Source organism: Oncorhynchus mykiss, chromosome 28 (assembly GCF_057628025.1).
Source record: "Oncorhynchus mykiss isolate SJ-2025 chromosome 28, ASM5762802v1, whole genome shotgun sequence".
Lineage (NCBI taxonomy): Eukaryota > Metazoa > Chordata > Actinopteri > Salmoniformes > Salmonidae > Oncorhynchus > Oncorhynchus mykiss.
The window spans coordinates 26772043-26792500 of NC_143049.1; the positions used below are offsets into that span (position 1 = coordinate 26772043).

At 42.4% G+C, this 20458-nt stretch overlaps 1 protein-coding gene across 4 annotated transcripts in view; it reads right to left on the bottom strand.

Moving 5' to 3' along the window:
* Positions 1–20458, bottom strand: part of LOC110508791 (ephrin type-B receptor 1) — a 376500-nt gene that overhangs the window by 201843 nt on the left and 154199 nt on the right. The gene's annotated exons all lie outside the window — the stretch shown is intronic.

Here is a 20458-nt window from a genome sequence, read left to right on the forward strand (position 1 = left end):
TGAATGAGATGTGTCGCGCTGCATGAGGCAAATGGTGGTCACACCAGACATTGACTGGTTTTCTGATCAATGTCCCTACACTCTTAGAAGAAAAGGTGCTAGAACCTAAAAGGGTTCTTTGGTTGTCCCCATAAGATAACCATTTGATGAACCCTTTTTGGTTCCAGGTGGAACCTTTTTGGTTCCAGGTAGAACCCTTTTGGGTTTGTGGGGGGAAAATGACTAAATGAGTCATGTTATCCCGTGTTTTACTACTTAGTGAATTGTATCTTGTTATGTTAGTGTTTTTTTCTAACCTAACTTGTCTTTGTGTGACTTAGTCATAAGACTGGGCGTATAGCTAAGATCCGTTTGGGTGCAACCACAGTATGAGACTTCCCGTGGTTTTATTATCTGCAAGAAGTCAGTTGTATGGAAACTTGCAGGAAGGACCACATTATAGTGTGAACTGTGACAAACGGAGTTATACGGTTGAGCCCTCGTGATATCAACTTCGGGTTATCTTAATATGCACAGACAAACCAATCGCCTTTTTTACTATGTTCCGCCCCTTTTTCCACACATATGCTAAACTGCCACGAAGACAAAGAGGTTGTACTTTCTATAATAACAGAGAGCCAACTCTGTTCGTTGGGCTCTTAACTCCGCACATTTTTTTAGGGTATCTGTGACCAACAGATGCAAATCTGTTTTCTCAGTCATGTGAAATCCATAGATTAGAGCCTAATGAATTTATTTCAATTGATTGATTTCCTTATATGAAATTTAGCTCAGTAAAATCTTTGAAATTGTTGCACGTTGTGTTTATATTTTTGTTCAGTGTATAAACCCTCAACTTGTTGAATACCAGTGGTTTTCAATATGAGGGATTTAGCATGAAATATCCTTTATCTATTTTTTGTACACTATTTTATTTATTTTCTATGTATTTGTTGTTAATGTTTTGCCATGAAACCTGTGACAGTTGTGAAAAAAGTCGATAGTTGGAAGAGTTGCAGAGTTAATTGAAAATAATGCCATTGTTGATTAGATGCTTTTTCCATTAATTAGGCTACTTTCACTTTAACCATATGGTATATCTATTAGATATTCATAGACAATATGGACACGGATATAATAAATTAACACTTTATATATGAATTACTTATTTTTTACAGTGATCGAAGTATAAATTACCAACGTTACGATAGTTTGCCATTTATTCTGTTAACTTTGGTATTATCGGTAGCTTTGCAACCCTAGGCTTGACTAGGCACTGACTTGGCACTCACTCTCTCTCGGAGTCTGCGGTTTATAATAGTGTATTTGGCCCTCAGTCACTTCCTGTTTCCTGCATGTGTATCTCTCCTCCTTGGTCTGTGTCTGACCTTTACCCCCCCCCCCCAGCAATCCATCAGTACTTAGGAAAAGAAGATTAACTCTACCCTCCACGCAGCCACAATAAATGAAAATACCTTTTGTTCAACGTTGAAATTGTTAAAAAGAGTGCAATATCAAGTCTAGCATCATTTAAAAAAGAGATAAAAGACATGGACATCCAAGAAAAGAATGTGTACACTCACACACACAGACTTTACAGGTCTGTAATGTGTACTATTGGATGAGTCAGGGGCACCATATTTATCCACTGTGTAGTCTTTTGTTATCAAGGTGTTTAGTGCTATATGTTCTGCATGTACAGTATGTGGCTCTAGATAGACAATACTTCATTATTTAGATGGAAATCCATTGTTAAGCATCTTATCTGTGCCCCCAGAATGTCAAGACAACAACAAACTTTGTGTGGAATAATGAGCACAGGTTTATCTACGGTGTTGGACATGTGTGGGTAATGGCTGATGAAGTGTGTGTGAGTGTGTATTAGAGAGGTCAGATGCTGCATCCTTATCTTTATTCAATGTACATTTCCTATTCCCATTGAACACATACAGTATCTCTCCGCAGAACAATTTCACCAAGATGTACAGGTGTCAATGTAAAATGATACAGTAGAACACAGACTTTCACCAGATGTCACATTTGACCCCTTGAAAATGGCCATCTAGGATGACATCCACCCTAGCATGGTTTGATCAAACCTGGATGCAACAGCCTGTAACAACCAAGAGCAATTCCAATCATGTTTTCCAGGTTGGCCGGTCTACTAATAGTAAACACTTCAATATCAAAGCCTTTGTATGTTTCCTCTATCCTCTCGTTCTATTATGACTGTTAGATCATATAATATGATATTTAATCTTCTCCACCCACTGCACTCCACCATGGCGTTGCCTCTGACCTCAGAGTGGAGGCAAATAGAAAAGGAATCATCACCTGTCATCTTGGTGATAATGGAATTGTCTCGTCTCTGCATCCATTTCCCCTGGCCCAAGGCCCGGTCTGTTAAATAACATCTCAGATCCCACACTGTTTATATTTGCTACATACGTTATGGTCTGAGCACAGACGTATGTTGCTGGAATGTATTATGGATGGTAGAGTCAAGGTAAACAGGGTGTGATGAGGAGGAGTGGAGAGTTTGGTTTCTCCTGCTTTCGCTCTCTGTCCTTCTCTCTACCCTCTCTATATTCATCCCTCTATCTCTCTCTCTATCCCTCTCTCTATCTCTCTCTCTATCCCTCTCTCTATACCTCTCTCTATCCCTCTCTCTATCCCTCTCTCTATACCTCTCTCTATCCCTCTCTCTATCCCTCTCTCTATCCCTCTCTCTATCTCTCTCTCTATCCCTCTCTCTATACCTCTCTCTATCCTTCTCTCTATCCCTCGCTCTATACCTTTCTCTATCCCTCTCTATATTCCTCTCTCTATCCCTCCCTCTATCCCCCTCTCTGTGTCTGTTTGCCTCTATTTTTCCAAACATTTACATCCCTTCCCCATTGGTTCACTCTACCAAACAAATGACATTTGAATAAGCTTCATTGACAAAGAATGGGTACCACTGTGGCCAAATAAATATAATATAACAATTCGCTATCACTCTGATTTTCTCTCCATCCCTCTTTCTTTCCCTCTTCATCTTCCTCCCTTTCTTCTCACTATGACTCCACCATAGCGCTTTCTCTTCAATTGAACACTTAGCCTGTTAATCATGACCCCAGGGGGTCGCATCAGACTACGCTCCCCTATCAACAGAGACACATTCATAGCTTCATTTTCTATCAAGATGAAGAAATAGAAAACACACAAACCCATTTGCTTTGGTACTCATCCCTAATAGCTTTGCTTCTTTGCCCTTCATATTGGAGATTGATCTCCTCTTTCCCTTGTCCCTGATTGTAACGTGTGGCAGTGTCATTATGGTAGCTGTGTTTTTATGGGTGGGAAGCAGAGAGGCAAAGAGGAGATGGAGAGGCTGTGGATTCACTGGGCACTTAATGTTGGTGTTAATGACCTGATGTAGAGAGTTACTAGCGTGTAGCACGACGCAGGAGGAAGAGAAGGGGGAGAGAGGGGAAAAAAGAGGATGAGAGAGGGAAGGAAGGAGACAGGGACAGGGAGATAGAGACAGAGACAGAGATATATAGTGCATTCGGGAAAGTATTCAGACCCCTTCCCCTTTTCCACATTTTGTTACGTTATTCTGAAATTGATATAAAAAAAATCCACATCAATCTACACACAATAACCCATAAAGACTAAATGAAAACAGGTATGAGACTCGAAATTGACCTCAGGTGCATCCTGTTTCCATTGATCATCCTTGAGATGATCGGTGAAGGGCCTTGCTCAGGGAGGTGACCAAGAACCTGATGGTCACTCTGACAGAGCTCCAGAGTTCCTCTGTGGAGATAGGAGAACCTTCCAGAAGGACAACCATCTCTGCAGAACTCCACCAATCAGGCCTTTTTGGTAGAGTGGCCAGATGGAAGCCACTCATAAGTAAAAGGAACATGACAGCTCTCTTGGAGTTTCCCAACAGGCACCTAAAGGACTCTCAGACCATGAGAAACAAGACTCTCTGGTCTGATGAAACCGAGATTGAACTCTTTGGCCTGAAAGCCAATCGGCACGCCTGGAGGAAACCTGGCACCATCCCTACAGTGAAGCATGATGGTGGCAGCATCATGCTGTGGAGATGTTTTTCAGCAGCAGGGACTGGGAGACTAGTCGGGATCGAGGCAAAGATGAATGGAGCAAAGTACAGATAGATCCTTGAACAAAACCTGCAACAGAGCTCTCAGGACCTCAGGTTGGGGCGAAGGTTCACCTTCCAACAAGACAACGACCCTAAGCACGCAGCCAAGACAACGCAGTAGTCTCTGAATGTCCTTCAGTGGCCCAGCCAGAGCCCGAAATTGAACCCAATTGAACATCTCTGGAGAGACCCGAAAATAGTTGTGCAGCGACGCTCTCCATCCAACCTGACAGAGCTTGAGAGGATCTGCAGAGGAGAATGGGAGAAACTCCACAAATACAGTTGTGCCAAGCTTGTAGCGTCATACCCAAGAATACTCGAGGCTGTAATCACTGCCAAAGATGCTCCAACAAAGTACTGAGTAAAGGGTCTGAATACTTATGTAAATGTAATATTTAAGTTTTATATTTTTTATAAATTTCCTAAAATTGATAAAAAAACAGTTTTTGCTTTGTCATTATGCGGTATTGTGTGTAGATTGATGAGGGGAAAACACAATTTAAATCACTTTTGGAATAAGGTTGTAGCGTAACAAAATGTGGAAAATTCAAGGGTTCTGAGAGAGACAGAGAGACTACAAGAGAGAGAACAAGAGAAAGAAAAAGACAGACTGGCTGAGAGAGAGAGAGAGAGAGAGAGAGAGAGAGAGAGAGAGAGAGAGAGAGAGAGAGAGAGAGAGAGAGAGAGAGGAAAAGTTTAATATATTCAGCCGAGCATTCCTCTGCCCACGACTGCAGTGCTGCCATCAGGCCATCAATACAACACCCTCATAAAGACCATTCATCACATCGATATCCTGCCGTTACCTTCAAACGCTGATAAAACAGTACGGAAACATCAGACAGGAAAGAGAGGGAGCGTCTGTCCTCAGAGAGAACCAGAGCAAACAGAGAGAGTGAGGGGATGTGGGAAGAGGGAGAGAGAAGGGAGGAGGAGGAGGGAGAGAGAGTGGAGGGGGGAGAGGGAGGGAGAGGGGAATGGGAGAGTGAGGTATGTACAGGATACACATGGTATACAGATCGTATCTTAATCACTCTTTTATTTATAGAATTTGCAAACTTGTCGTGTATTTGAGTTTGAAAAGTTTGTAATGTCCACTTTGAAATTTCAGACTTGATTTGCCCTAACAAAAAATGCATCAACCCCTACAAAAAATGTCCATTAATTATAATCCACTTAATAATTCACATTTCCTGTTGCTGCAGGATAATTTTCCTGCTGTAGCAAACTGGCTAAAATAAGATCCTACCTCTTGACATCGTCGAACAAAATGCCTACTTGCAGGTTCCTCCTCGACAATGCAACAACAAAAATAAATAATACAAGATAAGAATACTGGCATAAAGTAAATGGCTCAGTAGAATACAATAGAACCTAAAAGTGTTCTTCATCTGTACCCATAAGAGAACCTTTGAAGAACCCTTTTTGGTCCCAAGTAGAACCCTTTAGGTTCAATATAGAACCATTTTGGGTTACATGTAGAACCCGTTCCACAGAGAGTTCTACATGGAACCCAAAAGGGTTCTACCTAGAACCCAAAATGGATCTGCTTGGAAGAAAAAAAGGTTATCCTATGGGGACAGCTGAAGAACCCTTTTAGAACCCTTTTTTATAAGAGTTTGAATTGTTTTATTTTATTTCACCTTTATTTAACCAGGTAGGCCAGTTGAGAACAAGTACTCATTTACAACTGCGACCTGGCCAAGATAAAGCAAAACAGTGGGACAAAAACAACACAGAGTTAAACATAAACAAACGTACAGTCAATAACACAATATAAAAATGTATGTACAGTGTGTGCAAATGTAGAAGAGTATGGAGGTAAAGCAATAAATAGGCCATAGAGGCAAAATAATTCAAATTTAGCATTAACACTGGAGTGATAGATGTGCAGATGATGACGTGCAAGTAGAAATACTGGGGTGCAAAAGAGCAAGAGGATAAGTAACAAAATAGGGATGAGGTAGTTGGGTGTGCTTACAGATTGGTTGTGTACAGGTACAGTGATCGGTAAGCTGCTCTGTCGGCTGGTGCTTAAAGTTAGAGAGGGAAATATAAGGCTTCAGTGATTTTTGCAATTTGCTCCAGTCATTGGCAGCAGAGAACTGGAAGGAAAGATGGCCAAAGGAAGTGTTGGCTTTGGGGACCAGTAAAATATACCTGCTGGAGCGCATGCTATGGGTGGGTGTTGCTATGGTGACCAGTGAGCTGAGATAAGGCTGGGCTTTACCTAGCAAAGATTTATAGATGACCTGGAGCCAGTGGGTTTGGTGACGGATATGTAGTGAGGGCCAGACAACGAGAGCATAGAAGATTGTAGAATAGAGTCATAAGGAGGAGGAGGACAGTATTACAGTAACACTCGATAGATAATGCACCGCTATGGCCAACTGAAACTGTTCCCCATGAGTTTTCAATGGCGTTGTTGAGTTTATTTAAAACCCAATTGGCTTCAATGAAGGTGCTGTGTTTATGTTTGTCCCCCATTGGATTCAGTGAAGGTGTTGCATTTATATTGGTCCCCCATTGGATTCAGTAAATGTGGGTGCTAAGTTATTTTATGTCCCCCATTGGATCCAGTGATGGGGTTACGTTTACATTTGTTCCCCATTGGATTCAGGTATGGTTCTACTTCATATTCATTCCCCCGTTGGATTCAGTGAAGGTGTTGCATTTATATTGGTCCCCCATTGGATTCAGTAATGGTGGGTGCTAAGTTATTTTATGTCCCCCATTGGATCCAGTAATGGTGTTACATTTATATTTGTCACCCATTGGATTTAGGGATGGTTCTGCTTCATATTCAGTCCTCCTTTGGATTCAGTGACAGTGTTGCTTATTTCAATCCCAAACATAATTCAGGCACGGTGTTGTATCATATCTGTTCCCACATGGGATTCCTGTCTCCCTCGTGTGACCACCTTTCCCCAGGGACTTTCATCTAATCTAATTTCTGTAGGATAAAAACATGTGGGTGGATGAGAGAGAGAGAGACAGAGACACAGAGAGAGAGCGAGAGAGAGACAGAGAGAGAGAGAGAGAGAGGGAGAGAGACAGAGACAGAGACAGAGAGACAGAGAGACAGGGAGAGAGAGAGAAAGGGAGAGAGAGAGACACAGAGAGAGAGAGAGAGACAGAGAGAGAGAGAGAGAGAGAGAGAGAGAGAGAGAGAAAGACAGAGAGAGAGAGAGAGAGAGAGAGAGAGAGAGAGAGGGAGAGGGAGAGGGAGACAGAGACAGAGACAGAGACAGAGAGTGATGCTGAGAGACAGTTCGGCAGGAAGTCACATTTTTTACTTAGAAGGAGGATGTCAGAGAGAATGTGGGAATTAGCAGTAGAGTCTTGCTCCTGACTTGTTATGACTTTCAGTTGTCAAGCGTGAGATTAACAATATTAAATTAGCAAAAAATATATAGGTCATCAAATTGTACAACTGAATATCAACACAGGAGGTGAGTTAAAATAGAAATCTTAATAGTGCTAGCTAGCTAATTTAAAACTGTTTACTGGTGGTAACCATAGCAACATGGCCACCGTGGCAGCGCTAGAAACAGCAGCAGCAGCAGAGACTGAGAGACCACAAACCCATTTTTAGAGTTTCCAGCAGAAATCAAATCAGAGATGGAAATAATACATTTTTAACACGGAATTCAGAGGAAGAATCCGGAAATGTTGTTTGCCGACTGCTCACACAACAGGACTGTTACAAACCTTTACACAGACCACACCTCTGCATACAGCTGTAACCAGGCAATTCAGCTATACAACAAAGAAAATAGCATCTGTAAGGGAAGGCAAACACACATTTTTGAGGACAGTGAAAAGGACCAGGAAAAAAGGTTTCTGATGGTAAACGTGTACCAGAACGACACTGTCATGGTTCAGGGCAGTGAGGCTGCACTCAGCTCTTTTGTGCAGGACTTACCCACCCTAGGGAAGTTAGCGGAAACTAAAAAGGATAAGGAAAGTACCCCGACCTCTCCCCTCACCTCACCTCAGGCACTCAAACATCAGGAGCCCAGGCCCAGATCCACGCAACAGGTCTATCCTCCCCCCTGCCTGCCTACGACCACCAGAGCCATGAACACTCCACCATCAGCCTGCTGAGAGACAGGCTGGCTCTGTTAGAGGTAATGGTTACTGAGCTAAAGGAGCAGCCCCCCCAGCTACACCACCATCAGCCTGCTGAGAGACAGGCTGGCTCTGTTAGAGGTAATGGTTACTGAGCTGAAGGAGCAGCCCCCAGCTACACTACCATCAGCCTGCTGAGAGACAGGCTGGCTCTGTTAGAGGTATGGGTTACTGAGCTGAAGGAGCAGCCCCCCAGCTACACCACCATCAGCCTGCTGAGAGACAGGCTGGCTCTGTTAGAGGTAATGGTTACTGAGCTAAAGGAGCAGCCCCCCAGCTACACCACCTCCAGACACAGAGCTTCTACAGGACCAGCTCAACCAGTGCAGGAACCAACTGAAGAACTCTGTCCAGCAGCTAAGAGAGAGCCTTACCACAGCGCTTGAGGAGGTAAAGGCCACTATGAGGAGAGAGCCTTACCACAGCGCTTGAGGAGGTAAAGGCCACCATGAGGAGAGAGCCTTCCAAACAGCGCTTGAGGAGGTAAAGGCCACCATGAGGAGAGAGCCATACCACAGCACTTGAGGAGATAAAGGCCACCATGAGAAGAGAGCCTTACCACAGCACTTGAGGAGGTAAAGGCCACCATGAGAAGAGAGCCTTACCACAGCACTTGAGGAGGTAAAGGCCACCATGAGAAGAGAGCCTTACCACAGCTCTGGAGGAGGTAAAGACCACCATGAGGAGAGAGCCTTCCCACAGCGCTTGAGGAGGTAAAGGCCACCATGAGAAGAGAGCCTTACCACAGCTCTGGAGGAGGTAAAGACCACCATGAGAAGAGAGCCTTACCACAGCACTTGAGGAGGTAAAGGCCACCATGAGAAGAGAGCCTTACCACAGCACTTGAGGAGGTAAAGGCCACCATGAGAAGAGAGCCTTACCACAGCTCTGGAGGAGGTAAAGACCACCATGAGGAGAGAGCCTTCCCACAGCGCTTGAGGAGGTAAAGGCCACTATGAGGAGAGAGCTAGTGCAGGTAAAGGAGGAGATTGCAAAGGAGTTGTCTGTCATCAAGAGGGTTCTGCAGCATAGAAAACAGACTGTAGAGACGCCTAGAGAGAAGCTACAGCTCCTCACCACCCCATAGCGCACCCCACAGGCCCCACCCACCACCAGAGCTTCACCACCTCCATCGGCGCAGTCAGACGTGACCGGGCCCAGCCTACTACCCCTGACCAGACCACCAGCCCCCCCTGGCCCAGACCTGCCCCCCCTCCCCTCCATAGGGCCCAACAGCAGGACCAGCACAGCTCATCTGAGTTCCTCAGAGGACAGGATAACTCTGTAGGATAGAGTGAGATTAAACAGCTCCTCCAATACATCTTTCACTAAACTGCACTAAACACACACACAGCTATTGTACTAAACGTTTACTTGTTCAATGAATAGGAAGAAGGGAAAAGTACTTTACAAATGTTTGTTGTTATCCTGTTTATCTCACTCTGAACAACTTAGTAGTTAGTAGTTACTGTATTTTTGACTGTGCTATTTTTAATTTTTGCAACATGAAATCTCTATCAGTTAGCATGTGGAACATTCATGGCCTAAACTCATCAACCTTTGGACTGAAGAGTTTAGCACTGGAGTTAAAAAAAATCTTAAACAACATCATCATTCTGCAGGAGACATGGTGTAAGGCAGACACTGTCACTCACTGTCCCACAGGCTACAGAGAGGTAATTGTGCCGTCACAGAAACACAGCTCTGTCAATAGAGGCAGAGACTCTGGAGGATTGATTATTTGGTACAAACCCGAACTACAAAATCAAATTGATCCCCTGAAATGTGTTATATATCACATTTGGAAAAAAATGAAAAATAACTTGTACGGGCAGGAAACATATGTGTTCCTTTGTGCAATATATATCCCCCCCTCAGAATCCACATATTACTCAGAGGAGATATTCCCCTCCCTTGAGGAAGAGACATGCCATTTCCAGGACCCAGGGAAATGTGCTCATCTGTGGGGACATAAAAGAGCGCACAGGAACACCTGATCTAATGACCGACACGATAGGACAGCTTTATTACAGGCCATACTGTTTCTAACGGTCTTCATCTCCCCCATAGAAACAACAGTGACAGCACCATCAACAAAAACGGAAGGGCTTGCCAATTGCCAATGGTAGGTTACAGGGGGACTCTTTAGGGAGATTCACCCATTGCTCACATCTTGGCCACAGCACAGTAGATTACAGACTTTGAACCTTTCTCTTTCAGCTCATTCACTGACAAGCCACTAACCCCTCTGTCTGATCACAGCCAAATTACCTTGTTCCTCATAAGATTTGACATGGAAACAACCACACATTCACAGCCCAGTTAGCGGTACAACATCAGAAATTCATACAGATGGGCCCAAAACAGCACAGAAGAAAACCAGAAAGCAAACAATAACCAAAAAATCCAAACACTTTTAGATAACTTTCCGGATACCACATTCACTCACAGTAAAGAAGGCATCATTCTAGCAGTACAAAACATCAACTATATATTCAGGCAAAAGAAGAACAACTGAAATTGATCAAAAACAACTAACCAAAATGATGACAACTGGTTTGATGCAGATTGTAAAACTATAAGGAAAAAACTTAGAACACTATCCAACCAAAAGCACAGAGAGACAAATAATGGTGAATTACGCCTTCATTACTGTGAGACTTTAAAACTCAATAAACTAGAGGTCGACCGATTATGATTTTTCAACGCCGAAACTGATACAGATTATTGGAGGACCAAAAAAAGCCAATACCAATTAATCTGCCTATTATTATATATATATTTGTAATTATGACAGTGATAAGACACAAATAAGACAAATAAGACACCTTGCTTTCCCTGGTGCCAATTCAATGTAACAGTCCCACACTGGTGCTCTGCTTTTCTCTGCCATCTGTAAAATTAATATAATCGTACACACACAGCTCTCTGAAGTGACAGGGACACTGAAGAGTCTGTTTAGGAGACACAAATACTCTCAACTGTTTGAATAATACAAAAATAGAGTTTAAGTTACCTGTGATGAATGTTGAAAACAAAAACTGTCATTTCTATATGCAAGAATAAGAATTGACTACCAAAGTGTGAGTCATAATTCCCATGACACCTTCCAGCAAAATCTGAAAAGCGGTTCCTTCATTCATTTATTCCGTAGTATCTTTTTAGATTCACTTCAGCAGTTTGTTTTACTCACTGCTTTAGCACACTCTGCCAACCCAGATGTCTTAGCCGTGTCTGAATCCTGGCTTAGGAAAACCACCAAAAACCCTGAAATCTCCATTGCTAACTATAACGTTTTCCGCCAAGATAGAACTGCCAAAGGGGGTGGTGTTGCAATCTACTGCAAAGATAGCCTGCAGAGTTCTGTATTACTTTCTAAGTCTGTACCCAAACAATTTGAGCTTCTACTTCTAAAAATTCACCTTTCCAGAAACAAGTCTCTCACTGTTGCCACTTGCTATAGACCTCCCTCTGCCCCCAGCTGTGCCCTCGATACTATATGTGAACTGATTGCCCCCCATCAATCTTCTGAGCTCGTGCTACTAGGTGACCTAAACTGGGACATGCTTAACACCCCGGCCATCCTACAAAATAAACTTGATGCCCTCAATCTCACACAAATGATCAATGAACCTACCAGGTACAACCCCAAATCAGTAAACACGGGCACCCTCATAGATGTCATCCTAATGAATTTGCCCTCCAAATACACCTCTGCTGTTTTTAATCAAAATCTCAGCGATCACTGCCTCATTGCCTGCATCCGTAATGGGTCTGTGACCAAACGACCACCCCTCATCACTGTCAAATACTCCCTGAAACACTTCTGCGAGCAGGCCTTTCTAATCGACCTGGCCGGGGTATCCTGGAATGACATTGACCTCATCCCGTCAATAGATGATGCCTGGCTATTCTTTAAAAGTGCCTTCCTCACCATCTTAAATAAGCATGCCCCTCTCAAAAAATGTAGAACTAGGAATAGATATAGTCCTTGGTTCACGCCAAACCTGTCTGCCCTTGACCAGCACAAAAACATCCTGTGGCGTTCTGCATTAGCATCGAATAGCCCCCGTGATATGCAACTTTTCAGGGAAGTTAGGAACAAATATACACAGGCAGTTAGAAAAGCTAAGGCAAGCTTTTTCAAACAGACATTTGCATCCTGTAGTACTAACTCAAAAAAGTTCTGGGACCCTGTGAAGTTCATGGAGAATAAGAGCACCTCCTCCCAGCTGCCCACTGCTCTGAGGCTAGGAAACACTGTCACCACCGATAAATCCACTATAATTGAGAATTTCAATAAGCATTTCTCTACGGCTGGCCATGCTTTCCACATGGCTACCCCTACCCCGGTCAACTGCCCAGCACCCTCCACAGCAACCCGCCAAAGCCCCCACCATTTCTCCTTTACCCAAGTCCAGATAGCCGATGTTCTGAAAGAGCTGCAAAATCTGGACCCCTACAAATCAGCCAGGCTAGACAAACTGGACCCTCTCTTTCTAAAATTATCTGCCGAAATTGCTGCAACCCTTATTACTAGCCTGTTCAACCTCTCTTTCGTATCGTCTGAGATTCCCAAAGATTGGAAAGCTACCGCGGTCATCCCCCTCTTCGAAGGGGGTGACACTCTAGACCCAAACTGCTACAGACCTATATCTATCCAACCGTTTCTTTCTAAGGTCTTCGAAAGCCATGTTAACAAACAGATTACTGACCATTTCGAATCCCACCATACCTTCTCCGCTATGCCATCTGGTTTCAGAGCTGGTCATGGGTGCACCTCAGCCACGCTCAAGGTTCTAAACGACATCATAACCGTCATCGATAAAAGACAGTACTGTGCAGCCGTATTCATCGACCTGGCCAAGGCTTTCGACTCTGTCAATCTCAACATTCTTATTGGCAGACTCGACAGCCTTGGTTTCTCAAATGATTGCCTCGCCTGGTTTACCAACTACTTCTCTGATAGAGTTCAGTGTGTCAAATCGGAGGGCCTGTTGTCTGGACCTCTGACAGTCTCTATGGGTGTGCCACAGGGTTCAATTCTCGGGCCGACTCTCTTTTCTGTATACATCAATGATGTTGCTCTTGCTGCTGGTGATTCTCTGATCCATCTCTACGCAGACGACACCATTCTGTATACTTCTGGCCCTTCCTTGGACACTGTGTTAACTAACCTACAAATGAGCTTCAATGCCACACAACTCTCCTTCTGTGGCCTCTAATTGCTCTTAAACGCAAGTAAAACTAAATGCATGCTTTTCAATCGATCTCTGCCCGCACCTGCTCGCCCGTCCAGCATCACTACTCTGGACGGCTCTGACTTAGAATACGTGGACAACCACAAATACCTGGGTGTCTGGTTAGACTGTAAACTCTCCTTTCAGGCTCACATTAAGCATCTCCAATCCAAAATAAAATCTAGAATCGGTTTCCTATATCGCAACAAAGCATCCTTCACTCATGCTGCCAAACATACCCTCGTAAAACTGACCATCCTACCAATCCTTGACTTCGGTGATGTCATCTATAAAATAGCCTCCAACACTCAACAAACTGGATGCAGTCTATCACAGTGCCATCCGTTTTGTCTCCAAAGCCCCATACACTACCGACCACTGCGACCTGTACGCTCTCGTTGTTTGGCCCTCACTTCATACTCGTCGCCAAACCCACTGGCTACAGGTTATCTAGAAGTCTCTGCTACGTAAAGCCCCGCCTTATCTCAGCTCACTGGTCACCATAGCAGCACCCACTCGTAGCACGCGCTCCAGCAGGTATATCTCACTAGTCAACCCCAAAGCCAATTTCTCGTTTGGTCTTCTTTCCTTCAAGTTCTCTGCTGCCCATGACTGGAACGAATTGCAAAAATCTTTGGAGGTGGAGACTCACATCTCTCTCACTAGCTTTAAGCACCAGCTGTCAGAGCAGCTCACAGATCACTGCACCTGTACTTAGCCTATCTGTAAACAGCCCATCTATCTACCTACCTCATCCCCATACTGGTATTTATTTATTTATTTATTTTGCTCCTTTGCACCCCAGTATCTCTACCTGCACATTCATCTTCTGCCGATCTACCATTCCAGCAATTAATTGCTATATTGTAATTACTTCGCCACCATGGCCTATTTATTTCCTTAACTTACCTCATTTGCACTCACTGTATATAGACTTTTTGTTTTCTTTTGTTCTACTGTATTATTGACTGTATGTTTTGTTTATTCCATGTGTAACTCTGTGTTGTTGTATGTGTCGAATTGCTACGCTTTATCTTGGCCAGGTCGCAGTTGCAAATGAGAACTTGTTCTCAACTAGCCTACCTGGTTGAATAAAGGTGAAATAAATAAAAATATATATATAAAAAAAAAAAGTCTGTGTTTTGTGTAGGCTTACACCACCTTGCCAATTTGATAACTGTGTAGATATCCAAAGGACAAGGTAACTCTGATCAATATTGGCTAAATATAAGCAAATATGTTTTTTTTGTAGAGTGGATTTATTAAAATATGTTGACAAACATTACCTTATCCTAGCGAGATTTACAGGAGTATCAAAATGCCTAGGCGGTTTAAGCCTGCACAAAACACAGACCTTATTTGAAGTAGATCAAGACATTCCCTATGGAAGACATCAACGGTAAAAGAACGAAGGAACCTGTCATGACGTTGGCCTCTTTGGGTATAGCAAGCCCCATCCCCCTCTCCCTGCCTCCCCCTTTCCTCCTTCAACTAGGTTGCTGTGGTCAGAGAGACGTCGTAAATTCCTGAGGATCTCCTCATGGACACACAGCATAGAGAGAGTACATTTTCACAGAGGACAAAGGAAATCTTTCCACCTCGCGGAACTTGAGGAACGAACAAATTTCGTGTTCCGGAGAAGGTCCATTTGTCACAACTTGGGAAAGCTCATGGGAGACGGTGTGGCCACATTACCATAACGAAGTTTATATAATAGCCTCAGATATGAGGTTTATATCTAATTGTTGTATAAGATGAATGAGTGAGTATGATCCTGTTTGTATAATTGTGTAATATGATTTTGGACTGTTTAATGAAGAAAAATACAATTCCCTTTTGATTTGAACTAAATCAGAGGACCGCCCCTGAGCCCAGTTAGGGTCAGGCCTCCTGGGACAGCCTTTTCTGCCATTCCCAATAAAAAAAACTCGGGTTTTTGATCAGCAGACCAAGCTTACCTCAATTACGAGATGGCTAAAGGGTGCAGACCATGTTTTTCTCCATTAGGAGGACAAAGGTTGTAGACCATTACTGAATCTTTTAACCATACCACGTGGTTAAACTCTTAGACTATCGATACCGACAGAATAAGAACAAGTCTTTGATATTAATTACTAGTCTGCAGCTAGGAATTCGGTATCATTGAACGCGAAGAACGACAACCGCCTGCCTATACATCCATTCTATAACTAAACAAATTAATGTCACTCTGAACTATCCACTATAACCATGACAGAGAGAGAGAGGGAAAGAGACGGACAATTCTACAAAAGAAACAAACTTTTCACCAGCGATCAAGACGACTCACTGAGCGTAAATGTATATTGATTGCAATTGTTCCCGAATGAGTGAGCGTTCATGTGCAAAGGATTAGCATTTCAATTGTCGACCCCCACTTCCCCTTTTGTCTAACAAGCCGCCATGCCGGTTTAGCCCACTAGGGCACATTCTCCTATCATTTCATATAACCACATTTACCTTGTTTGTTTGTTTGTTTATGCATTTCTGTGAATTACTTAGTTAGTAATAAATAAATGATTTAAGACAATTGATGTATGGATGACTCATAGTGAAGACTGGGTTCGTGCAGATAACCAACAATCTACGACGTCTGGAATGAGACTAACGTGAGGTAAAGTAAATAATTCATTAATTCGAAGACTAATTGATCAGATAAAATATCTGAAAAGTTATTTTAGGAAATTATAACTTTGTAATCTGAATATTTTTCCTTGGTGCCCCGACTTCCTAGTAATTACGGTTACATGATTAATCAGTCTAATCGCGTAAAAACTATCAGTCTTCAGTTAATGAGAGTAAAGACACGACAATCCCCTTTCATGTTCCGCCACAAGTTATTCTTGGAATTATGACGCGTCAACTCTTTCCCTCTATACCATTTGTATTTCATATACCTTTGACTATTGGATGTTCTTATAGGCACTTTAGTATTGCCAGCCTAACCTCGGGAGTTGATAGGCTTGAAGTCATAAACAGCGCTGTGCTTCAAGCATTGCTAAGAGATACCCACTGCTCAATCAAATCATAGACTTAATTATAATATAATAAGCACACAGAAATATGAGCCTTTGGTCATTAATATGGTCAAATCTGGAAACGATCATTTTGAAAACAAAACTTTCTTTCAGTGAAATTCGGAACCGTTCCGTATTTTATCGAACGGGTGTCAACCCTAAGTCTAAATATTGCTGTTACATTGCACAACCTTCAATGTTATGTCATAATTAGGTAAAATTCTGTCAAATTAATTATGGTCTTTGTTAGGAAGAAATGGTCTTCACACAGTTCACAATGAGCCAGGAGGCCCAAACTGCTGCATATACCCTGACTCTGCTTGCACTGAACGCAAGAGAAGTGACACAATTACCCTAGTTAATATTGCCTGCAAACATTAATTTCTTTTAACTAATTATGCAGGTTTAAAAATGTATAATTCTCTGTATTCATTTTAAGAAAGATAAATTAACATTGGTTATATGCAATGCAGGACAAGCTAGTTAACCTAGCAATATCAACCATGTGTAGTTAACTAGTGATTATGTGAAGATTGATTGTTTTTTATAAGTTAAGTTTAATGCTAGCTAGCAACTTACCTTGGCTCCTTGCAGCCACAAGGTCCTTTTGATGCTGCACTCGCGTAACAGGTGGTCAGCCTGCCACACAGTCTCCTCGTGGATTGCAATGTAACCAGCCATAATCGGCGTCCAAAAAGGAAGATTATCGATTGATATGAAAACTTGAAATCGGAACTAATTAATCGACCATGTCATAATTGGTCGGACTCTACTATAAGCGTACACTCAGAACCAAAAAAACACAGTACAACAGCAAGCAGCTGGCAGTAATTGAGGAGTCCATAAACACAAACTAAAAAAATCGAGGAATTAGCTTTATAAAAGGGTGACATATGGACACCCATTTTAAAACATTCTACAAAAATCATTCAAATTGATGCAAACACAGAACAATGCCAAATTAATTCGAAATTAAAATGATTAGAAAAAGCTATAAAGGACAATCAAAATACATTGGACTCCCCAATTACTGACCAGGAGCTCTATAAGAAACTTCAGGCCCTCAAATTTAAAAAAGCATGCGGACCTGATGGCATCCTACATGAGATGCTCAAACTCACTAGTGCAACATTTCAATTGGCTATATTAAAACTGTTTAATTTGATCCTGAGTGTAGGTTATTTCCCTGACATCTGGAATCAAGGACTCATAATCCCAATATTTAAGAACGGAGACAAATCTTACCCTAACAATTACAGAGGCATTTGTGTGAACAGTAACCTGGGGAAGGTTTTCTGTAGTATTATAAATGTAAGTGTTCTAAACTTCCTTAATAAGCACTATGTATTGAGTAAAAGCCAAATTGGATATATACCAAAACATCCCACGACCGATCATATTTACACCGTACACACCCTGATAGATAAACATGTCCACCAAAATAATACCAAAATATACACTTGCTTTATCGACTTCCAAAAAGCCTTTGATTCTATTTGGCATACAGGATTGTTCTACAAAATTATTTAAAGTGGTGTAGTGGGTGAAACATTACATAATTAAATGAATGTATACTGGCAATATGTGCAGCATCAAAATTGGGAAGAAAATAACTAAATTCTTTAACCAGGGGCGGGGCCTTCGTCAGGGTTGCAATCTGAGCCCTGCACTCTTCAATATTTACATTAACAAATTGGCCACTATTCTAGAAAAATCCTCAGCCCCTGGTTTTAGTCTCCACAATTCAGATGTTACATGCTTGTTCTTCGAAGATGACCTATGCCTGCTGTCACCCACAGCACATGGCCTACAGCAGAGCCTGGACCTGCTAGAGCAGTACCGCCAGACCTGGGCCCTGGCAGTAAACCCCCACAGCACATGGCCTACAGCAGAGCCTGGACCTGCTAGAGCAGTACTGTCAGACCTGGGCCCTGGCAGTAAACCCCAAAAATACAAAAATAGTGATTTCCCGGAGAAGATCCAGATCTCAGGGAATTAGACCAAAGTTCTCAATTGGTACAAAATATAGAGTACTGCACACACTACAATTTCTGAGGTTAAAAAATAAGCTCAATTGGACACCTTAATGAGGCAGTGAATGAACTGAGAGAGAAAGCATGCAGGGCATTCTAAAATGTTCCTGAAAATAATTGAATTGCACACATTGTACTTTGTGGCAGTGGGATGGGGGTCCACAATATTTCACCCAATGGGACAAACACCCCATTGAAACACTGCATGCAGAGGAACACTACAAACAATGCATGGAGGCCAATATCCACTAATACAATTTTTTACAATCACTTTGGCACTAATTGCGGAACCTTGATGTCATTTTTCAATACTCTAGACACAAAACTCACAACCAATGATCAAAATGCAAATGTTTCAAAACGAACACTTTTTCCAATTGCTTGGATACAATACAGATAAAGCTAAGATCATTTGTTCATTGAACTAAAATCACCTGTTCAAAATGACACAACTTAGCATCAAAGTATTACCATTTCTAAATGCAAGTCACACATTACATCTGAAATGACTGTCTATTCATTTCATTACAATGATCTAACTATCAATTGATACAACTGCTCAAAATGATAAGTAACTGTTGCATTACTCTTAATGCATAGTTTTGTGGAAACTGACAAACAATATTCCATGTTTATATCAGAAAGTTTCAGGATAACGAGATCCATTGACGCCAATTACTTACTACCAATGAACCAATTGGACTACATTTTCTATGGATGTAATATTTCATCATCATTCTTTATCACACTGTTTCTATGGTCCCATGTACCACTTTTCCAGACCATGTTTTCAGATTTGACATTACTGTACACTCACCGGCCACTTTATTAGGTACACCTACCTAGTACTGGGTAGGACCCCCTTTTGCCTCCACAACAGCCTGAATTATTCACGGTGGTGTACGTTAAGAGATGCCCTTCTGCACACCACTGTTTTAAACAGCTGTTATTTGAGCATTTGTGGCCTTTCTGTTAGCTTGAATGAGTCTGGACATTCTCCTCTGACCTCTCTCATTACCAAGGTGTTTTGCCCACAGAACTGCCACTCACTGAATGTGTTTTGTTTATCACACCATTCTCTGTAAACTCTAGAGACTGTAGTGTGTAAAAATCCCAGGAAGGCAGCAGTTTCTGATATGCTGGAATCACCATGTGTGGCATCAACAATCATACCACGGTCAAAGTTGCTTAGATTACTCATCTTGCCTGTTCTAATGTTTGGTCGAACAACATCTAAAACTCTTTACTCTATATACTCTATATATTGAGTTGCAGGCAGCCACATGATTCACTGTTCGAATGTAACCTTCCTTGATGAGCTAAATCAGGTCTGCAGAGCTGATGGCATGACCTATGTCATTGTGTGGGATAATGTCAGGTTCCAACATGCTCAAATGGTGTAAGCATGGTTTCAGGCCCATCCACAATTTACCACCCTGTGCTTACCCCCATACTATCCTTTCCTTAACCCTATTGAGGAATTGTTCTCCACATGGAGGTGGAAGGTATATGATAGGCGCCCTCACGAACAAGCCGCCCTTCTCCAGGCCATGGATGACGCATGCAATGACATCACGGCAGATCAGTGTCAGGCCTGGATTCGCCCGAAGATTCTTCCCAAGATGTTTGGCTAATGAAAACATCCATTGTGATGTGGATGAGAACCTGTGGGCCAAATCCACAAGACAGGGTTGAGGGAAATATAGAAGTACAGTTATCAATCTTTTGTTTTGCTTTTTACAGTAAGCCAGGTGAGGAACACTGCAGTGATGTTTTACAGTAAGCCAGGTGAGTAACACTGCAGTGATGTTTTACAGTAAGCCAGGTGAGGAACACTGAAGTGATGTTTTACAGTAAGCCAGGTGAGGAACACTGCAGTGATGT